We start from the raw sequence: 19,241 nt of genomic DNA on the forward strand, positions 1-19,241 counted from the left end.
CTAAAAACGTGTTGCACATGTTCATAGGATCGGTTCCCCTTTCTGCTATAAACCTTGATGCACCTCATACAAGGATCGATTCCCATTTGTGATGTACTGCACCTCTTCATAGGATTGGTTCCCCTTTACCCAGATTCGGTCCAGTCAATCACAAACTTGATCATACCTCACAGGTGATTACTTAAGATCGGTTTCACTAATAAAAGTCATATCAATACATAAGTCAGGCCTTTGTGAATAGTTCTACCAAGAACACAAACAAGTCGTGAGCGGTTATACGAAATCACACATATTGGATGTTCACAAGATATGCAATGAAAAAAAATCCCAATAACACCTGGCGATTTCTTTTTCGATTCATAAACAAATTTATGAACTTATTTCCTTAAAATACATGTAAAACATTGTTTCCTAGGATGAAATCCTCACCTCATACCCATACATAATCACAATACCATTTAAACGATTATGTCGATATCTTATCTACAAAGTTTAATGTTTAAGCAATAAACTTCATATTGTATTCCTTAATACTATGTCTATCTAGAGTGTACATGCTTCGCTGTTTTGTTTTCAATATGCACGAATTGAAAGATACGTTAAGGAATGAGTTCAAGTCAAATATCACAAACCTCAAGTGGAAGGATGATGTTGTCGTTGTAGCTTCTTACTTCTTCACTTCTTCAAGACTTTCGCAATACTTGTAATGTCTCATATCCTAATACTTTGAAGATAACTTATACGAAGTTGACTCTAGTACATAACCAAACGACTCTTAAATGAGTTTTGATTCACTAAAATATGACAACCAAACTTGACATACCAACGCTTGGTGGGTTCAACCGAGCTATGCTCTAACAGTCTCCCCCTTTTTCAATTTTAGTGAAAAAACTCTTACAATCATATGGATAAAAAAATTACAAGAATTCATTAAACATACGCTTGATTCCCGAATTCAACAGCACAATAACCTGCATTCATTCAATCCTTAAATGTTGTTGTTGACATTATAATAACAAAGCTAATACTCCCCCTAAAGGTGAGATAGGTAGATTTCATCAATCCGCACGTCTTTGTTATACCAATCAATATGATATGTTACTCCCCCTTAGTATATGCTTTCACTATTTCGTTAGATAAACGTCTAAGCACAATTATTCTTTTCCTTAGTCATACCAATCAATATAAAATCAATACCAGTACCACTTGTTTACTCCATATATATTCTCCCTATTTTTATCAGAAAATGACAAAGAAACGAAAAATTAAAGGACAACACGAAAAGAATCTTACAAATCTCAAAATAGACTTGCAAACCTATAGAGTTAAGCACGAGGGTTCCACACACCAATTTTGGTAACCAATATCAAAACTGAAACTACAGAGTAATTTGTTTTGATATGTTATCAAGGAAACAATTGCCCGAAGCAATTTTCCCAATTTAGTTTAGCAAACCAAAAATCAACTAAGAAACTTAGTCCCTTTGCTAAACCGAATGTACAAATACAACTGCTTCATTCGATAAGACCAAAATAAAGATAACTCTATTTTTATCATCAGGTTCTAATTATCCATATAACTTAGACCTTTCAATTTTAAACAAGTCAAATACTTGGTTAGTTAACTAGCATTTCTTGTTAAGGCATTCGATTAGACTTGAATAACCGAAACCTCCACTTTGATAAGTCTAACTAAGATAAACTTAGTTTCTCTTATCCGGAATCGAATTGGACTAAACAACTCATCCCAAAAACCTTTTCTTTCGTTAAGACATAAATAATTCATACAAACCAAGTAAATCAACTTGCAAAATTATTCACCTCAACCGGAAGCAATTGAATCAACATAAGCACTAAAACACCGTAATTGCACCGAAATTTTGTAAGCCTAAACAATTGATACCATACAATAAAGCAAGATAACAATAGTTTTTCTTAACCGGAACCAATTGAATCACATACACATCCACACATCATGGAATAAAACATCAATTGTACCAAAATTTTGTTAAGCAAAAGCAAAATATTTATGAAATAAAAATCAGATTTTTCTTAAATAGGAAAACAATTAACTAACAACATTGTTACCTCAAATTTCCCATCCACTTCTCCAATATGTCTCTTAGTTTTTGTTTGTAAATCATTTCGATCCTTTGAATTATTGTGCTTCCTTGGCAATGTGTTATCGATTTTAAACTTACTTTAATAAAAATTATACTACTATTATATTAGTTTTTTTAATTGATTATGATTATTAGAAGTTAAGTTGGATTGTTTATTTGTAACTAAAACTTGATGAAATATATATATACTACACAAATCTCATACCAAATTTGTTATATTTTACTAAAGTGACATATTAGATTAATTACATGAAGTTTCATTTTTTATAACCTCATTACAGTTATTAATAATACATTGTTAACCGAACTAAAAAGGAAAATTAAAGAAAAATAGAAAAAGGAAAAAGATAAAGAAAGAAGATAGAGTTAAAGAAAAAAATTATAGGTAAGTTAGATAGCTCTTATCCGTATATGTTCAATAATTAACAGGGTTTAATAGGGTTGAAAAGATAATGGAAATAAATTAGTTTCAATCCACTTAAAGATGCAAACAAACCCACTGAAAATGCTAGAAATCTCTGTTCACATATTTCCAAAGAAATGTTATCATTTTATGTTAATATTTCTAGTTTTTATTTGGTAGACACATTTTTATATTAATTTATATTTTGAACATTGTGTTATTAGATAAATAATGATAAAGTTACAATGCATCAATTACATAATAAATGCAAAGATAATACATGTACCTAATTAAATATGCTCATGATTTTTGATTTTTAAAACCTATATAGTTACACATGTATACTACAGATATATCTATATCCCCGTGTATATACAGACGATCATATTGGAAGTAGATTGGTGATAAGAAGTATCTATGAAACACCCATTCTAGTTCTACTCATTCAATACCTCTTGTTATATATTCATACAAAATGAGACTTATAGATTATCTCGGGACATTTTGTTCTTCTGTTCATCAATTAGGCTCCTTAAATCAATGGTCCTACCTAGTACTTATACCATAGAAGTTTGTCAGGCCATAAATCACTGTATTGAAATTCCTGTATTAGTTAAACAGATACCAATACTCCAATTTAGTATTTCTAGTAGGTGGTTTCACCGAATTCTAAAGCTAGCACCAAAATTTAAAAGAAAATATGCTTCCAAATCAAAACTGCTAAACTGGTACAAAGAGAAAATTAGGGTTAAAGGCATCGAAAGTATACACTTCTTATCCCTACACTTGCATTATTTTCATAGAGTCGCGGTTAACATTATTACATTGTGTCCATCTGAAAACACATTTCTTTTTCTGCTTGGTATTTACACAAACAGTTAAAGTGCGTCACAAAAATATAAATTGGGAATAACCGAACTGTCTAACACAATTTTACTATAATAGAAGGTTAGATAATTGAAATTGAGAAATCAAATTTTAGAATTCAGATGTAACAGTTGTAGCTATATCAAAATTGATCATCACTGTGTATGAATTTGGTGGTGCAGCTAGTTGCGATGGCGATGTTGGTGTAGTGGTGTGGTGGTATCATGAATTTGATTGTGGTGGCGATTGTTATGGTGCTACGAATTGGATGGTGGTGCTAGTGAATGTTACGGTGGTGGTGCTGGTTAGTAATTATTTTTCCTCCGAAAAAGTATTGGTTTTTAAATTGATTTATGAGTTCAACTCTTGTGGAGCATTTCTACACCTATGCGAACTGTAAATGCATCAAGAAAAATTTGTCTTCAATGTGAATAACATGACTTAACGTTAAATTTAATATTTTCGAAAGCGCTAAAATATGAGACATTATCAAAATTCTGATGAAGAAAAGAACAAAATAAGCAATAAGGGAAAGACAACTTCTAAGGTGTAAAAAATGTCTTTTTCATTGTGATATTTTCAGTTTTCAGAGTAGTTACAAGCTGCAGGGGCTAGTTATCTTCCGGCATGATAAAATCCTTCATTGCATCCATGTTTTAGTTAATATTGCAGAAGACTGGGGTTTTAGTCCCAAATTTTTATGCCAAATGTATTTTACTAGGAAGATTTATTTCAATAACAGTGCAAAAAGTACAAATATAATCTTTTGTTATTTATACAAGGGGTGGACCTATTTTGGTTGGTTTCACGGTTTCTACACATGTATCTTTCAACCATATTTTCTTTTACAAACTGCGAAGTCACTGGTCTAACTACAATATTCAATGGAAACACGACCGGCCTTACAATCTGATGCCCCGAAACATCCTTATGTTGTCATCCTTATGCAAAACAAAAGAATAACAACAACCCTCAACCTTTACCAGAGAAAGGTTGAAAACCGGTTTTAACAATTGCAAGCAAAAGTTGAAAACCGTCGAAACACATATGCTTTTATGCTAAACCAAAACCGATTCAACATATTGTGACTTTTTCACATATTGTTTCTACCAGAACCCCTCATGATCCTTTGATAAATCCTACCAACATGGGCTAGAACTTAATCCTGCTAAATCAAAAAGTCACCCAAACCATAAGGGTTCACAACATTATGAGATCGAATATCAAGGTAATAAAACCGAAATCAAACATCCCATAAACATCCATAGCAATAATAAAGCATTCAAGCACGGGCTATGTAAATCAAAAACCATCACAAGAAAAATTATTAAAATTTTTTTTTTTATTCCTAATAGTTTTTATTCATAATAGACTTAATATAATCATTGAAAGAAATCAAAAATTGATGTCTATTTTCCTTTGCAATTCTAAATTCATCCTTTTAGGTCATTCTTTAAGGTTGAATCCGGATTAGAAGATTTTATGGGATTCCAATCATCTTCTATAATTACTAGTCTTGATTCAAGACTGACAACATTGTTATTGACTTCCTTGACTTCCTTTCGCAAATCCTTTTCCATGTTCCTTATTTCACATAAGATTAGATCTAATTTTAATGAAAGATTCTTGAGAAGATTATCATTGAGAGAGGAGATCTCTTCATTAGGAACATCTTGTTGAAGTTCTGGAGATGAATCAGAATCGCCATCAGATGAATCGAGACGAAGTTTCTTGTTTGGAAACAATATAGTCCAGACCTTTTCGGTTTTTTGAGATCTGCAACTAGAGGTAGACATACTGTCAAAACTCTATGAAAATTAAGTAAGAGGTCTTCCGTCTTATAAATTCTAAGACATTTTTCAAAAATATTTGAGAATATTATTTTACTTAAATTCTTAACCGAAAATTAATTTTTTAGAAATATTTTTATAAAAAATATTTATATTTATATCCTTACTGTATACTTTTAAGGGTAACAAATAAGGATCCATAATAACCAGTTAGATGGTCACTTCTTGGTTGTTGAGATTCTTCCCTTGAAGATTTCAACATTGTTACATGGTTGAGGAGACATTACGTTTAAACTTTTAGGTTCAACTTTTAATCTTGATGTAAAATCATGATGGTCGAAGAACTTATTCTCCCGATTTGAAGAGATCTTTGATCTACACCTAGATCTTAATTTTCCGGTTTTATACAGTCTCTCTCTCTGTTTAGTATCAGGACATTGCCTTTGAAAATGCCCTTTTTGTATGCACAAGAAACACATACCAGAATTGTTTGTTTCTGGATTTAGATTTCACAGACTTATTTAGTCTTACCTCCTGGTCTCCTGATACATTCATCTCAGATGAAGATTTATCAAAGCAATTGAGTCTATTTCTCATTTTCTAATTTTCTGCTTTTAACTTCCTTATCTCATCTTCACAAGACTTAAAATCGAGAATGAGTTTAGATACTTGTACCTTTTCATAGTATTGAGTATCCTTGATTTTCTTTGGTCGCTTGTTATATTTTTCTTTATCATTCAGAAGACTCAGTCTGAGTTGATCAAGCGATGATTTTATTTCAATGATGTCAGATTCACGAAGGTGAGTTCTTTTGTCTTACATGGAAATAATTCTTTGAAAATCGATGGAGTAAACTCTTCTTCAGTATCTAGAGTCGGAAGGACTTCAGAGTCATAGACTTCTGCAATAGTTGCAACGTTCTCTGTCTCATCAACTTGATCATTCTCATTAGGACAATAATCAAGTGTGGCAGTGTAAGCATTTCTTTTCCACTGTGTGTCCTTAGTTGGACAGTCTGGAGAGGTATGGTCGAATCATCTACATTTGTAGCATTGAGGAATAATATCATCATCATCCCAAGTGTATTCACGTTTATGTGGAGGAATAGTTTTTCCTTTTGATAGTGGTGATTCTCTTCTTCGATGTCTCAACAGTTTCTTGAATCGTTGAGTAATAAGAGACAAATGTTGATTAAGTTCAGCATCATCTTCAGCAGTTAGATCTTCCTGATCTTTGGAATCTTCCGAGTGTTGAGTCGTAACCCCTTTTATGGATTTATAGGCCAGATTTTCCTTTAGTTTAGACAAATTTTTTTGATCAAATATCTTCAGTTTTCCAACTAGGGAACTTCTAGATAGAGACGAAAGATCGTTAGCTTCAATGACTGCATGTTTTTTAGAATCGTATCCAGGTGGAAATGATCTGAGAATTTTGCATATTATATCCTTTTCAGAGATAGTCTTTCTAAGAGAGAAAGAGGCATGAATTATCTCAGAGAGTTTAAGATGAAACTATTTAAAGGTGTCATTGTCATCCATTCGAAGGTTCTCCCAGTCGAACGTAAGAGTTTGAAGTCTAGATTCTTTCTCTGAAGTGTTTCCCTCGAATACGATCTGAAGGTTATCCCAAGCTTCTTTCGAAGTTTGACATGTTGATACATGATGTTGTAGGTCACGACTTACAGCATGTATTATAGCATTCAAACCATCTGAATTCTACTTTGCAATAACATTTTCTTCGTTTGAAAACTACACTAAGCGTTTAAACTCAGTTTCCGAATTTTCTACCATTGGGTAATTATAACCATCGACGACTAATAACCATGTATTAAAGTATCGAGATTGAAGAAAATATTTCATAGCAGATTTCCACCATAGATAGTTTGTTCCATCAAATCTTGGCGGTACGTTAATTGAAGTCGATTTATGAGAACTCGAGTTCATTCTTATAGGTTGGATCACACCAAACACATATTTTCGTGTTTTCCCGCTCTGATACCAATTGAAAAGGCGAGGGTACCCAAATATACCTCAAGCTAAAACTTTTCCTACCTATAAGTCCTTTCTCCAAAAGTGATTGTCTATGGACTGAGTCGAGATAATACAACTAATCGGTTCACACTTTGATTGATCGTCTATGGTTAAGAGATCGAGACAATACAACAACAAAGTATGTTTACTTTATACAAAGGTCCAGAATTAACCAAACACAATAGGATTGCTTATCAAGTAAATAGGAACTAACGTTTGTGTAATTTACTTTAATTATAATAAAACAATTATAATGCGGAAATATCAAGTAAATGACACAGCAAGGTTTTGTTAACGAGGAAACTGCAAATGCAGAAAAACCCCGGGACTTGTCCAAAACTGAATACTCTCAGGATTAATCCGCTACACAAAATTACACCTGTTAGAGCATAGCTCGGTCGACTTCGCATGCGTTGCTATCACAAGCATGTTTGTCAATGTTAGTGATTAAAACTATGAGTCTTGATTTCTAGCCTACATATCTAAATATCGGACTAGGATAGAAAAGTGTAGTTGAGCTCAAGGACTTCATGGCGATTCATCATACAACGACGAAGATCTACTCAAGGAACCGTGGAACTTCATCAACAAAAAGGTATGTGGAGACTTGAACTTATCTATCACTCAAAAGTCTATCTCTTCTATCTCCTACTTCTTTTGAGACAAAAGTGATATGCTATATAGACTGGATCATACACATTTGATATTTCGATCCGAGTATATCTCGCCTATCTATATCTCGAAATCATGTGTTGGTAAAGCGTTTCTCTTTGCTCAAGTTTATCTTCACCTAGTGACGAAAGTCATGAAAAGTTTCAATTACTTTGAGAATTGCTCTGACGCGAAATGGTCTGTGAATAACGGCTATATAACATCTTCTGAGAATGTCTCAATGATTGGAATGATAGTTTAGATTACATAACCATGTATTCCTTAATCCGAAGTTTTCGAACTTTGTTGATTGAGAGAAACCGGAGGAATTGGCTTTGCCAAGTCCGCGAACTGACGGAAGTTCTCGTACCAAGAATTTCTGCTGGGATTTTCCAAAAACTCGTTTGCGTGTAATTCCGCGAACTGGCAAAGTCTCTTCACCGAGATTTTCTGCTGAGTTTGGAAAACTCCACCGGTTGTCTTAAGTCCGCGAACTTGTTTTTGAGCTTAAGAGGTTATGATCTAAAGATGTGCTCTAAACATGAAACTTAAATTACTAAGGAATACTTTATGCAAACTGTGGATATAAAGTTCATGAGCCGATTCAATCGAATCGAATCATCTTTGTTTCAATTGTATCTTGTGTAGTTACATAAGATCTTATAGCAATTGAGCAACTCTCTAACTAGTTCATTTGAGTCAATTGAACTAGTTATGGTGAAGAAGAACTAGGTTAATACGAAATTCTCATGTGGTTAACCTTTTGGGTTACTATGTTGAACCAACAGACACGTACACGTTTGGGCATGGTTTTCACAAACCCAATAAATGTCTACCCAAGTGTGTGTGACAAGCTAAGATTTCGATCTAACGTTTGAGAAATATTAGCTTGAATCTAAATCAGGTTTTCATCTAACGGTGAATATGGATTGCTTTGTAACTAAGGCAAAACCCTGATTTGAAGGCTATATAAAGGAGACATCTAGAATTGTGCAAAACTAATACCCACACATCTGTGTGATACTAGTGCGCTCGCTAGAGTCGATTCTCCTTTAACCTTTGGTTTTATTCTCTAAAACCAGGTTAACGACTTAAAGACTTCATTGGGATTGTGAAGCCAAACCGATACTACTTTTATCGTAGTTGTGTGATCTGATCTTGTATCTTCTATCGTACGAGTACAATCTTTGATTGGCTTGATATCATGAGAGTTCTCCGATAGGCAAGATAAAGAAGTCACAAACATCTTCGTCTCACTGTTTGTGATTCCTCGACAAAACGCATGTGTGGTCAGGAAGGATTGTAGAGAGGTGATTGATTAATCTAGGCTATTCTTCGGGAATATAAGACCGGATTATCAATTGGTTCCTGTTCACCTTGATTTTATATCTTAAGACGGAACAAAACCTAGGGTTTATCTGTGGGAGACATATTTATCCTTTGATAGACTTTTCTGTGTGAGACAGATTTGTTTATTATCAAGTCTGCAATATTCGGTTGCTGCAACTCTTGGTTGTGGGTGAGATCAGCTAAGAGAATCAAGTGCGCAATATCCTGCTGGGATCAGAGGCGTAGGAGTACAACTGTACCTTGGATCGGTGGGAGACTGATTGGAGTTCAACTATAGTCCAATCCGAAGTTAGCTTGTAGTATCCTAGTGTCTGTAGCGGCTTAATATAGTGTGTATTCAATCTGGACTAGGTCCCGGGGTTTTTCTGGATTTGCGGTTTCCTCGTTAACAAAACTTCTGGTGTCTGTGTTATTTATTTTCCGCATTATATTTTATATAATTGAAATAATACAGGTTGTGCGTTCGTGATCATCAATTGGAAATCCAACCTTTGGTTGTTGATTGATATTGATTGATCCTTGGACATTGGTCTTTGGTACCGTCCAAGTTATTCCTTGTATTTGATAAAGACTCGCTATTGTTTTTAGCTTGAGTAAAAATCAAATCAAGAGAGAGATATTAACTCCTTGAGATACTTTTATCTAGATTGAGTCTGACTGTCTAGTTGATTCTCTAGCAAAGTATTTCGGAGTTAGTCCATAAAGATTGCTAAGCGAAATATTGGGTGGTGTTGTTAGACCCCCACTTTTTCAATTAGTATCAGAGCAAGCAAACACATTAAGTCTATGTTTGTAGCGATCTGACTATATGGACTATAAAGTCTCAATAGACGCTTCACCAGGTTTAAAAAACAACCGCAAGAAAAGGTCTGACAAACTGGCGTCTCTTCAAAAAGGGTTGGATGAACAAATCCGGATCAACTATGGTCTTGCTGAAGAAATTACAATTCTTAAGGATTTGATATCTGGAAATACTCCCTTTGAGAAGTTGAAAAATCTCTGTTGTTCCTCTTTCAAGAAAAGTCATAAATCATATAGTAATCAACGAAAGAATGTTGAGAAAACTGATATGACAAGGAACCAGTCAGACAATCTTCAAAGCATAGGCTCATGTTGTGATCCATCCGATCATATACATCAAGCTTGTATGTCCTTTCAAAAGAGTCTTAACGTTGCAAGTAATCTTTGTAAAAAAGCTAAACAATTGTATGATTCTATAAAAGTTCATACAACACTACCAGGAAACTCTAAATTGAGAAGTACTAGTAGTATGGGTGCCTTTGCTTTAAGATCCACATCTCCCTTTCAATGGTTTCTTGATAGCGGATGCAGTCGACATATGACAGGTGATCTCACTTGGTTTGTTTCGTCTGTTGACTATGAAGGAGGTCCTGTAACATTCGGAGATGGAAGTTGTTGCTACATTAGCAAAAAGGGAACGATCAAGCTACCCGATGTTCCAGAAATCCATGAGGTGGTATATGTTAAAGGTATGACTGCTAATATTCTATCTATTAGTCAAATTTGCGACAAGGGCCATCGAGTTGTCTTCAATGCGAATTGATGTGACATTGTTGACAAATCTGGGAAAGTGATTTTTCAAGGAACTCGTGGTAAAAACAACTGTTATCTTCTTGATACTCAGTTTAGCAACTGTTGCAATTTGACTAAGGTGGAATCTACACATCTTTGGCATGGGCGTTCTGGTCACATCAATTATCGCTTTCTAACTAAGATCATTAACAAAGAACTTGTTAGAGGCATTCTCAAAATCAATGCAAAGATTGAAGGCGTATGTGGTGCCTGTGAAAAGGGTAAGCAAAAGAAAGTTCAACACAAATCATCTCGAGATATTCTCACTGAAGCTCCACTTGATTTAATTCATATGGACCTCTTCGGACCAATTCAACAACCCACTGTTGCCGGTAAGAAGTATGCTTTAGTTATGGTAGATGATTACACCAGATTTACTTGGGTTGCATTCCTATCCCATAAGAATGAAACCCTTATGTAGATGGGGAAAAACGATTTGCTGGTTTTAAGGAATTGAGGTGACGTCCGTACGGAGGAGACTCCTAGAACCGAGCGAAATGTTAAACCTCACACAGATGCACCGCTGCAAAGGGGGTGCTTTAGATTCGAGAGATCAATCTGTAGTACTCCGGCCTAAATCAAGACAATGACCGTTCCAGAGTAAATTCGGTCACAAGAGAGGATGGGTTGATCTGTATGAGGGAAGCTGGGAAATGTGTGGAATCAATGGTAATCAAAGATTTTGGGTGTGTGAATTCTGAATATGATAAGCTCTGAATGATTGAAATTGCTCAATTGAGAGTAGTTGCTCAATTGATGAGTTGATGATCTCGTATTGTCGATGAGACGTGAGATTGATGATATTGTTGATGCCCATCCCTCAATCATGATTCAGAGACTTATTTATATTGCTGGAATTTTTAGACACCATGACCCCATGAAGTGTGACAGTTGATGGAATCAAGAAGTGGGGAAGTGGAGATCGTGTTTGAAACCAGTTGCTCAATGTGTGGAGACTTGGTCGATTTTCCACCTACTACCTCATGAATTCCTTCAACTTATTGCAAGACTTGCTCACATTCCATCGTGTGTTTGAACACACGTGCCGTAGACCGCAGACCAAAACCCTAAGTGATATCCCCCCAAAGTGACACGATTGACGTCTCGTGGTATGTTAGTCAATTGATGACTTCGTGGTTTGATGGGAAGATGAGTCCATGTAGTTGCTGAGTTGAACATGATGTTCTGAAAGTCATGAATTTAACATGTCATGAGACAGAGGTATAGTTCTTACGATGAAGTGAGCAAGTATTGATCATTCGATGGATCGTTGAATATTGATTGTTGAACCAATATTCCTTGGTTTGATCAAATATTTATCATCTGAGCAAGTGTTGCTCATGTGATGAATTGTTGAATATTTGATCGTCTGAGCATGTGTTGCTCATCTGATGGATTATTGGCACCGTACCAAAAATATTAATTAGAATACTGGTCGTTCAATCGAGTATAATTAATAAAATTAATGACCATGAGGTCGTCGTAAAATTATTAAGGTTGGAATCTGGAATGATGATCCTTGGATTCAGAAACCCTCATTTGATCAATTGATGATCAATTCATGGTTCGTCAGAAGTTTAACCATGGGACGAAGGAGGGAGCGACTACATGGGACCGTGGATCAACCATGTAGTGTCCATATGCTCACGTTAGAAAATACAAAGAACTCCTGAAGAGTTGACGATTTGTTGGTGAAAGAATGATTAAATGCTGGTTTAATCATTTATTCGAAAATGCTCGTCTGAGCCTTAGGTGAGAAAACCTAATTGATTATGACGGAGTGAGGGACCGACCATGGGGTCATGAAACCGGCCCTGGGTAGTCACGTGACCATCTGAAGATCACTCCATGAAAATCCAAAGTGTTTGGAAGAGTCTTGTACCTAACACGTGCAATTGTGCAAATTAGGTCAACACTGTGAAACTTGATGGGACCGGCTTCTGTAATACAAAGAGACAATCTTGGTCGTTCAAGATAGCGTGCTCGTGTCCCCAAGGCGTCCGCGTCTCAGTTCTGAGAAAATATGCCAAAATTAGGGTTTCGACGAAACTGAGGAAAACACCATGAGATGATGGAAAATAATTATAAAATAAGGAATAAGGAAGCGTGGGACCGCCGAGGCCAAGGCATGGTCGGCTGGTGGTGACCACGGTCCTATGATGCCATTTTCCTTAATTTTATAATATTTTTGATGATTTTATGAAGAATTCATGAATTTTAAGAAATTTGATGAATTTAGGGAGTTTCCATGAATTGAAGGAATTTTCATGAGTTCAAGGAAGCAAAAAATATTAAAATAATAAAAACACGGGCATGGCCGGTCGGCTAGGGGCCCGGTCCCTCGAGTTTTCATAATTTTTTATATTTTTTAAGTATTTTTCATGATTTGAGGGAATTTTTCCTAATTTGAGAGAAATGCCATGAAATCAAGGAATTTGATGAATTCAAGGAAAAATAAAATAAAATAATAAAACAAGGGGCGTGTGGGACCAGATAGGGCATGGCCGGCCGGCTAGTGGCCCGGTCCCACAAGTTTTCATAATTTTATTTATTATTTGATGATTTGTTCAAAATACCATGAAATAAAGGAGTTTTTTCATGAAATTAGAGAAATAATGAAATAATGAGGAACCGTGAGGTGTGGGGCCGACTGGGACCAAGGCATGGTCAGTTGGCCAACGGTCACGCCCTACACTTCTTTCCTTAATTTTATATTATTTTTTACGAATTTATGAAAATACCATGAATCCGAGGAGTTTCCTTGAGGCAAAGGAGATTTGATAAAATGAGAGAATTTTCATCAAATCATGGAAAATGATAAAAATGCATTAAAAATATAAAACTGGTGCGGGATTGACCACAACACGGTCGGTCGGTCGTGTGTCCATGCTCCCAGCACCCTGGTCAATATTTTTAATTATTTATTATTTTATTCCCTATTTTGCATAGGTCCATCGTTTCGTCGTATTTTGAAATACTCGTTCGTGCGGTGACTGTTAGTGTATCGTCGTTGAATACACCTTCACCATTTGAATAGGGGCTTACTTAGAGGTAGCTCAGACGCCCGGTTGTTGATTATTTATTACTAATAGTGGAATTCGGTGGAGAATAATTCACAAAACTGAGTAATAAGACGTTTATTATTAATTCATAAGATCAGCTGAGGATTCGACTACGAATTCAGAATAATAAAATGAGCATTACCATTCCATGGGATCGTAGATTCGACCATAGAATCAGAGTAATTAAGATTTATCTATTACCATTTATGAGACCAGTTGTGGATTCGATCATGAAATCGGAGTAATGAGATAATATAGTTATTGTTATTCTATGAGATCAAGCCGTGGATTCGATCATAGAATCAGAAAAAAAATTTATTGCCATTCCATGGTACCAGTCGTGGATTCGACCATGAAATAGGAGCAATTGTTATTGCCATTCCATGGGATCAGTCGTGGATTCGACCATGGTATATGAGCAATAATAGATTATTCTGGGAATTCAGTAGTGAATGTCACGGCAGAATTAATCTTAATTAGGAATAATTAACTTTGTGGATCTATACTAGCAGAGCAAGCTGTCTAGGAGCATTAATTATCCTGATATGAGCTTGTCTGTAAGTCATATCCTTTATATAGTCAGGGTAAACTCGTTGTTTGTTCCTGAAGACGTTATCGCTCTATACTAGCAGAGCAAGCTGTCTAGGAGCCATCCATCTCGTGATACTATATAGAAATAATCACTGAAAGTGTTCAGTATTCATGAGATATGCCGTTGTCCAGTCGTGAGACTACATATCTACATTTACTCTGAGAGAAAGTACTCTCCGTTGAGAATTCGATGAGAGACCCGTGTCTCAATACTCACGTCTGATTGCTGGATCGGAGCTTCGTATAATTACGAGTTTATGATTTTAGCCCTTGTCGAAAATCCACCATCTACATTAAGTCCCCTGCTTACTGAGGAAAGATGTGTTCCTCAGTCAGCATTAAATGGTGATTTTCCGGCCATAAATAATAATACCAGTAATTGAACTTAGTCGTAAGTTGAGACGTTACCGGATTTAGAGAGCATGAGCAAACCACGACTTGATGAAGGCTTCAATGTCATGATTGGAGCGTCATTTTATGAGCATAAATTGGTGTTGAACCTCTGGTTTGGACGACGAGTCCGTGGTCGGTTAGGATTCGCGGGCCGGGCCCAATAAGGAAATCCTTGTTTTATGAATAGACGCTCGTTCGTTCGTTCGTTAGTTTAAGGAACAAACAAAATAGACCTGAGTCTAATGATATAAAATTATATCTATGAGCTTTCACGAAAACCGGAATTTTATATTTTAAATATGTGAGATTTCACAAAGTGGAATAAACTCTCGTTTCAAAGGTGGATGCTCGTACGAGAGAAAAGTTTTTTTTTTGATAGACGTGCGTCTATTAGTAATAAAATTTTGTTTAAGAGCCTTCATGAAAATTTTATCTTCGAGTTTTCGGAAATCTTTGAAAATATACTCTCGTTTCAAAGACAACAAAAATATATAGTTATATTTTTCAAATTTACGTGAGTTTCACGTTGAATATATATATTTTTTAAAATCAATGTTTTGATTTTGAACAACTGTTGAAAATAGACAATTATAGATGGTGAAATAATGTCTATATGTGAGTTTTCACAATTGTAGAATGGACGTCTGTACAATTTTTGAAGATCAGTGAGTGTTCACATAGTAAAAATTTACGTGGGTTGTTCACGGCTTTATGAAAATCAAGTCATGATTTTTGAGCAATTGCTGAAAGTAAGCAATTGTATACGTGCTGAAATAATGTATGTATGAGTTTTGCGATTTTATAGTGTATGCACACATGTGGAAAATCAGCGAACGTTCACATGAGAGGTTATGTGAATTATTCATAGTTTCACGCAAAGTCAGGTGTTGACCTTAAATAATGAATTTTGCTCGTCTTGGCAAGTTTGAAGAAACGAGCAAGTGTTTCGAGGTTTTTACGTTATTATCACTAGGTTTTTGAAACCTTAAATAAGTAAGAGTTGAGGATTACCATTTTTGTTGCGTGTTTGTTATTGGTATATCCATGACTCCATGCCTTGCACCTCAGATAGTGGTGACTTCTGGTTACAGCCACTCTTCGGGATCTTCCGTGGAGCGCTCCAAAAATATCAAGTCAAAGATGAAGACTTTTGCGATGCTCATACTGAGGAAAATCAACCTTTCAGAGACACTGGAAGCTGACATATTGTATGTCTCTCGATCATCCGAGAGTCGTTCCTCATTAGCAGAAGCACCGCCGACTTCAGCAAGTGAGACTATCGGCTGAAGATGAAGTTCGGCTTTGTGTTGATGGTGTAGCTCCTGATTGGATGAATGAAGAATTTCGTCATCAGAAAATTCAGAAGTTAGGTCTTCGTTGAAATTGTTGTAGAATCTTCGTCCGATGTCGGATTTTCGCGGTCGACCCATGTATCCTCATGCCCAGGAAATTTCCAAACTTTGGCAAAGAAGCCTTTTGAGTTCCGAGCATGTTTAGGATGTGAAATCGACGAAACAGTAAACTTCCAGGAGACCTTCAGAAAATTTTCAGCTGGCATTGGTCCAATGTTTTGGCGACAACTCTTTGCTCGTTTCTCTAATTGTTTTAAATTTTGGATATGTTGTAGAGGACCTTCATACAAAGAGAATGGTATATGACCCATCCCTCGATTCTTCACCAATTGCTCCCAGCTCGTCGGTTTGTACAGGACAGTGTAAAACCGAGCTTGCTGTAAAACACTCATGTTGTGTTCTTAGACCATTCACTTGTGTCTTGAACAGTTGGTAAAGGATTTTAATGTCATTGATTTGTTTTAGATCAGGACCCCTTTATTGATACATGATCATGGTGCTTGCAGCGCCATCTTGCTTCTGTCAGTCGTAGAAACATCGCTTCTGAAACCCTGGTCATGGGACCATAGCTGAGGTTTCTCTTGAGAGGGGATGATGTAATGACCACGGTTTCATGTCCCAATGGTAGCATTACTTTTATTATGAATGATTAGCACATGAGAGCCTGGTGCCACGAGTCTTAGACTGTGAAACTGGTCGTCATGATCAGTGGATCGTCAGTCCCCAGTATTTTGGTTAGATCTCTCCTCTTCGTTTTCTCTTCTTCTGGCAAGACTTGGATAGAGGACCCAGGTAGAAAAATTGATCTAAAGACCTAGATGGTAGAAGTTGGAGGTACCTTGATGAAGTACTTAGTGGAAAGACCTGGTGGACACCGATCGACTGTGGAAGTCATGAATACCGTCTAAGAATTGCTGCTTGCATATTGTACGCTCTGGAAGATGTAGGAACCTCATACGACGTTGGAATTTGATGCTTGACCCCAACTTTTGAATCTAAGAGACTGAGTTGTCTCATTAGACAAGAATCACTCAATTTGGATTTGTAGAGGTCATCCAACGAAGCGTGCACATTTGTAATTTTTAATCCCGTACAAAAATTTTAGATTTCGTAGACCTGATGGTAAAGGCCATATCTTTCAGCTCGTACGTCCGATTGATGCGCCCTTTTGGTAGGTTGTATAAGAGACATAGACGGACATCTTTTGTTGAGGAAGTATCGTCTCATTCCTCACTCGTTGGTACGTTTTTGTAAACCCATTTGCTGAAGTATGTTGTATCTCATTTGTAGAGATGATGAGAACATCTTGTAGAATACTTTGGTGTTGTGCCCGCCCATCGTGCAATCTTCAGAAATACTTTCATGTGAGCATATTTCATGCCTATACGCCTTGATATGAATCATTAGTGCTCGAGAAGTCCGTTTCCTCGAGCGATACTTCAGAGAATGGTTAGTTGATGGAGCCTTGTCATGAGGATGTTGCTCCTGAGACCGTTGTTGGTGCTGACACCATGAATTATTATGCTCCAGATATCCTTGTAGATGCTAAGATCATGGATGGTGTTCCTCTAGAGATTATTGTTTATGTTGATACCATGGTTGAAGTTGCTCTAAAGACCGAAAATGCTAGAACTATATAGATATAATTTTTGTTCCTTCATCCAGTGAGCCTTTTACGTTCACGAACTAGTTAGTGAGTTGAGAATACGGTATACTGGGAGTTCAATGTTGTAGTAATAATATTGCGATAAATAAGGGATTCGTTTCTCGGACTTGAATAGATTTTTAAATCATAAATATATACAAAATTGTCACAGGATCAAGAGTTACTAGGATTCAGGATTCCACCATAATTATTCATATAATTATTATATGTTTTTCCAAACAGTTATAGTTCAAATAAAAGGACTCTCATTCTTTCCAAGGTATATTTTTAGAAGATTAACTGTAAATCGAAAGCATGGCATATCAAAAGTACTAAGACCAAGCATAAACCATCAAAAGAAATGACAATCAATTAAGAAAAATCATAAAACATTTAATAAAAGTGTAAGAAGTCATAAAAGAATTAAAATGTAATTTTTATATGCATAAAGTACGGCTTCCTCCATCATCCCAGTGTTGGGGTTTAGCCTCTCATATTAATCATGTTCTCAAAATACAATTTTATAGCCCGGCAAGTTGATAAAATGATGAGAAAATGCTAAACAGAGATTTCGCAACAGTTATAAGCGTTACAATTGCGATGTTAACTGTTGCGCTGCGTAAACTTAAGTGTAGGAAAGAACGATACATACACAGCGCTGTAAACAGCGACACAATAGAACTGCTGCGGGAACTATTGAAGAACGACGCTTCTGTAGCGTCAGTTCTTCATCTTCTTCCTCTCGCCAGCAGCAGCAGAAACTTGCACTGTGTGATTTTCTTTCGCTTCTCTTTGCTTCCTAGACTTCCCCAAACTCTCGACACCCCTCCCTTGTACCAATATCCATCTATTTATACTCTTAATCCTCATTTAATCCGTCCATATCTCCCAAATAATCTTCATTTATTAAAAATATTCTCCACGGCCAAAATTTTCATTTTTTGATCTTCCACACGCATGCAGCTGTATTTCTTTCCTTATAAACCTTCTTCACGCTCCATATAATTGATTGAGTCAGCTAAGCACGTTCAGTACACGCTAAAAATCTTCTCCAAATCCCGTTGACGCGTGTTTCACCTTGTTTTCAACTCGTGGATTAAAACACGTTTTCCAGCCAAATTTGATCGATCAAAACACCCATGACAGATATTTTATGACATATCACAACTTTCCACAAAGTTTCAGCCATTTAATCTCTGTCTAACACCTTCAAAAATTGATTGGAAAATCTACCAGAGTGTGAAGAAACTTTCCCGCCAAAAACAGAATTTGAATTTTGAGAAGAAAATGTCCTCCCCCTAATCCTGTACGGGTGTCCCTTTAGCAATTGGGGTGGAAATAGTAATTTTTCTGGGTTCCTCCGGGACATTTCTGGGACGCTTCTGGTGCATT

This window comes from Papaver somniferum, chromosome 2 (genome assembly GCF_003573695.1).
Source record: "Papaver somniferum cultivar HN1 chromosome 2, ASM357369v1, whole genome shotgun sequence".
In the NCBI taxonomy this organism is placed as follows: domain Eukaryota; kingdom Viridiplantae; phylum Streptophyta; class Magnoliopsida; order Ranunculales; family Papaveraceae; genus Papaver; species Papaver somniferum.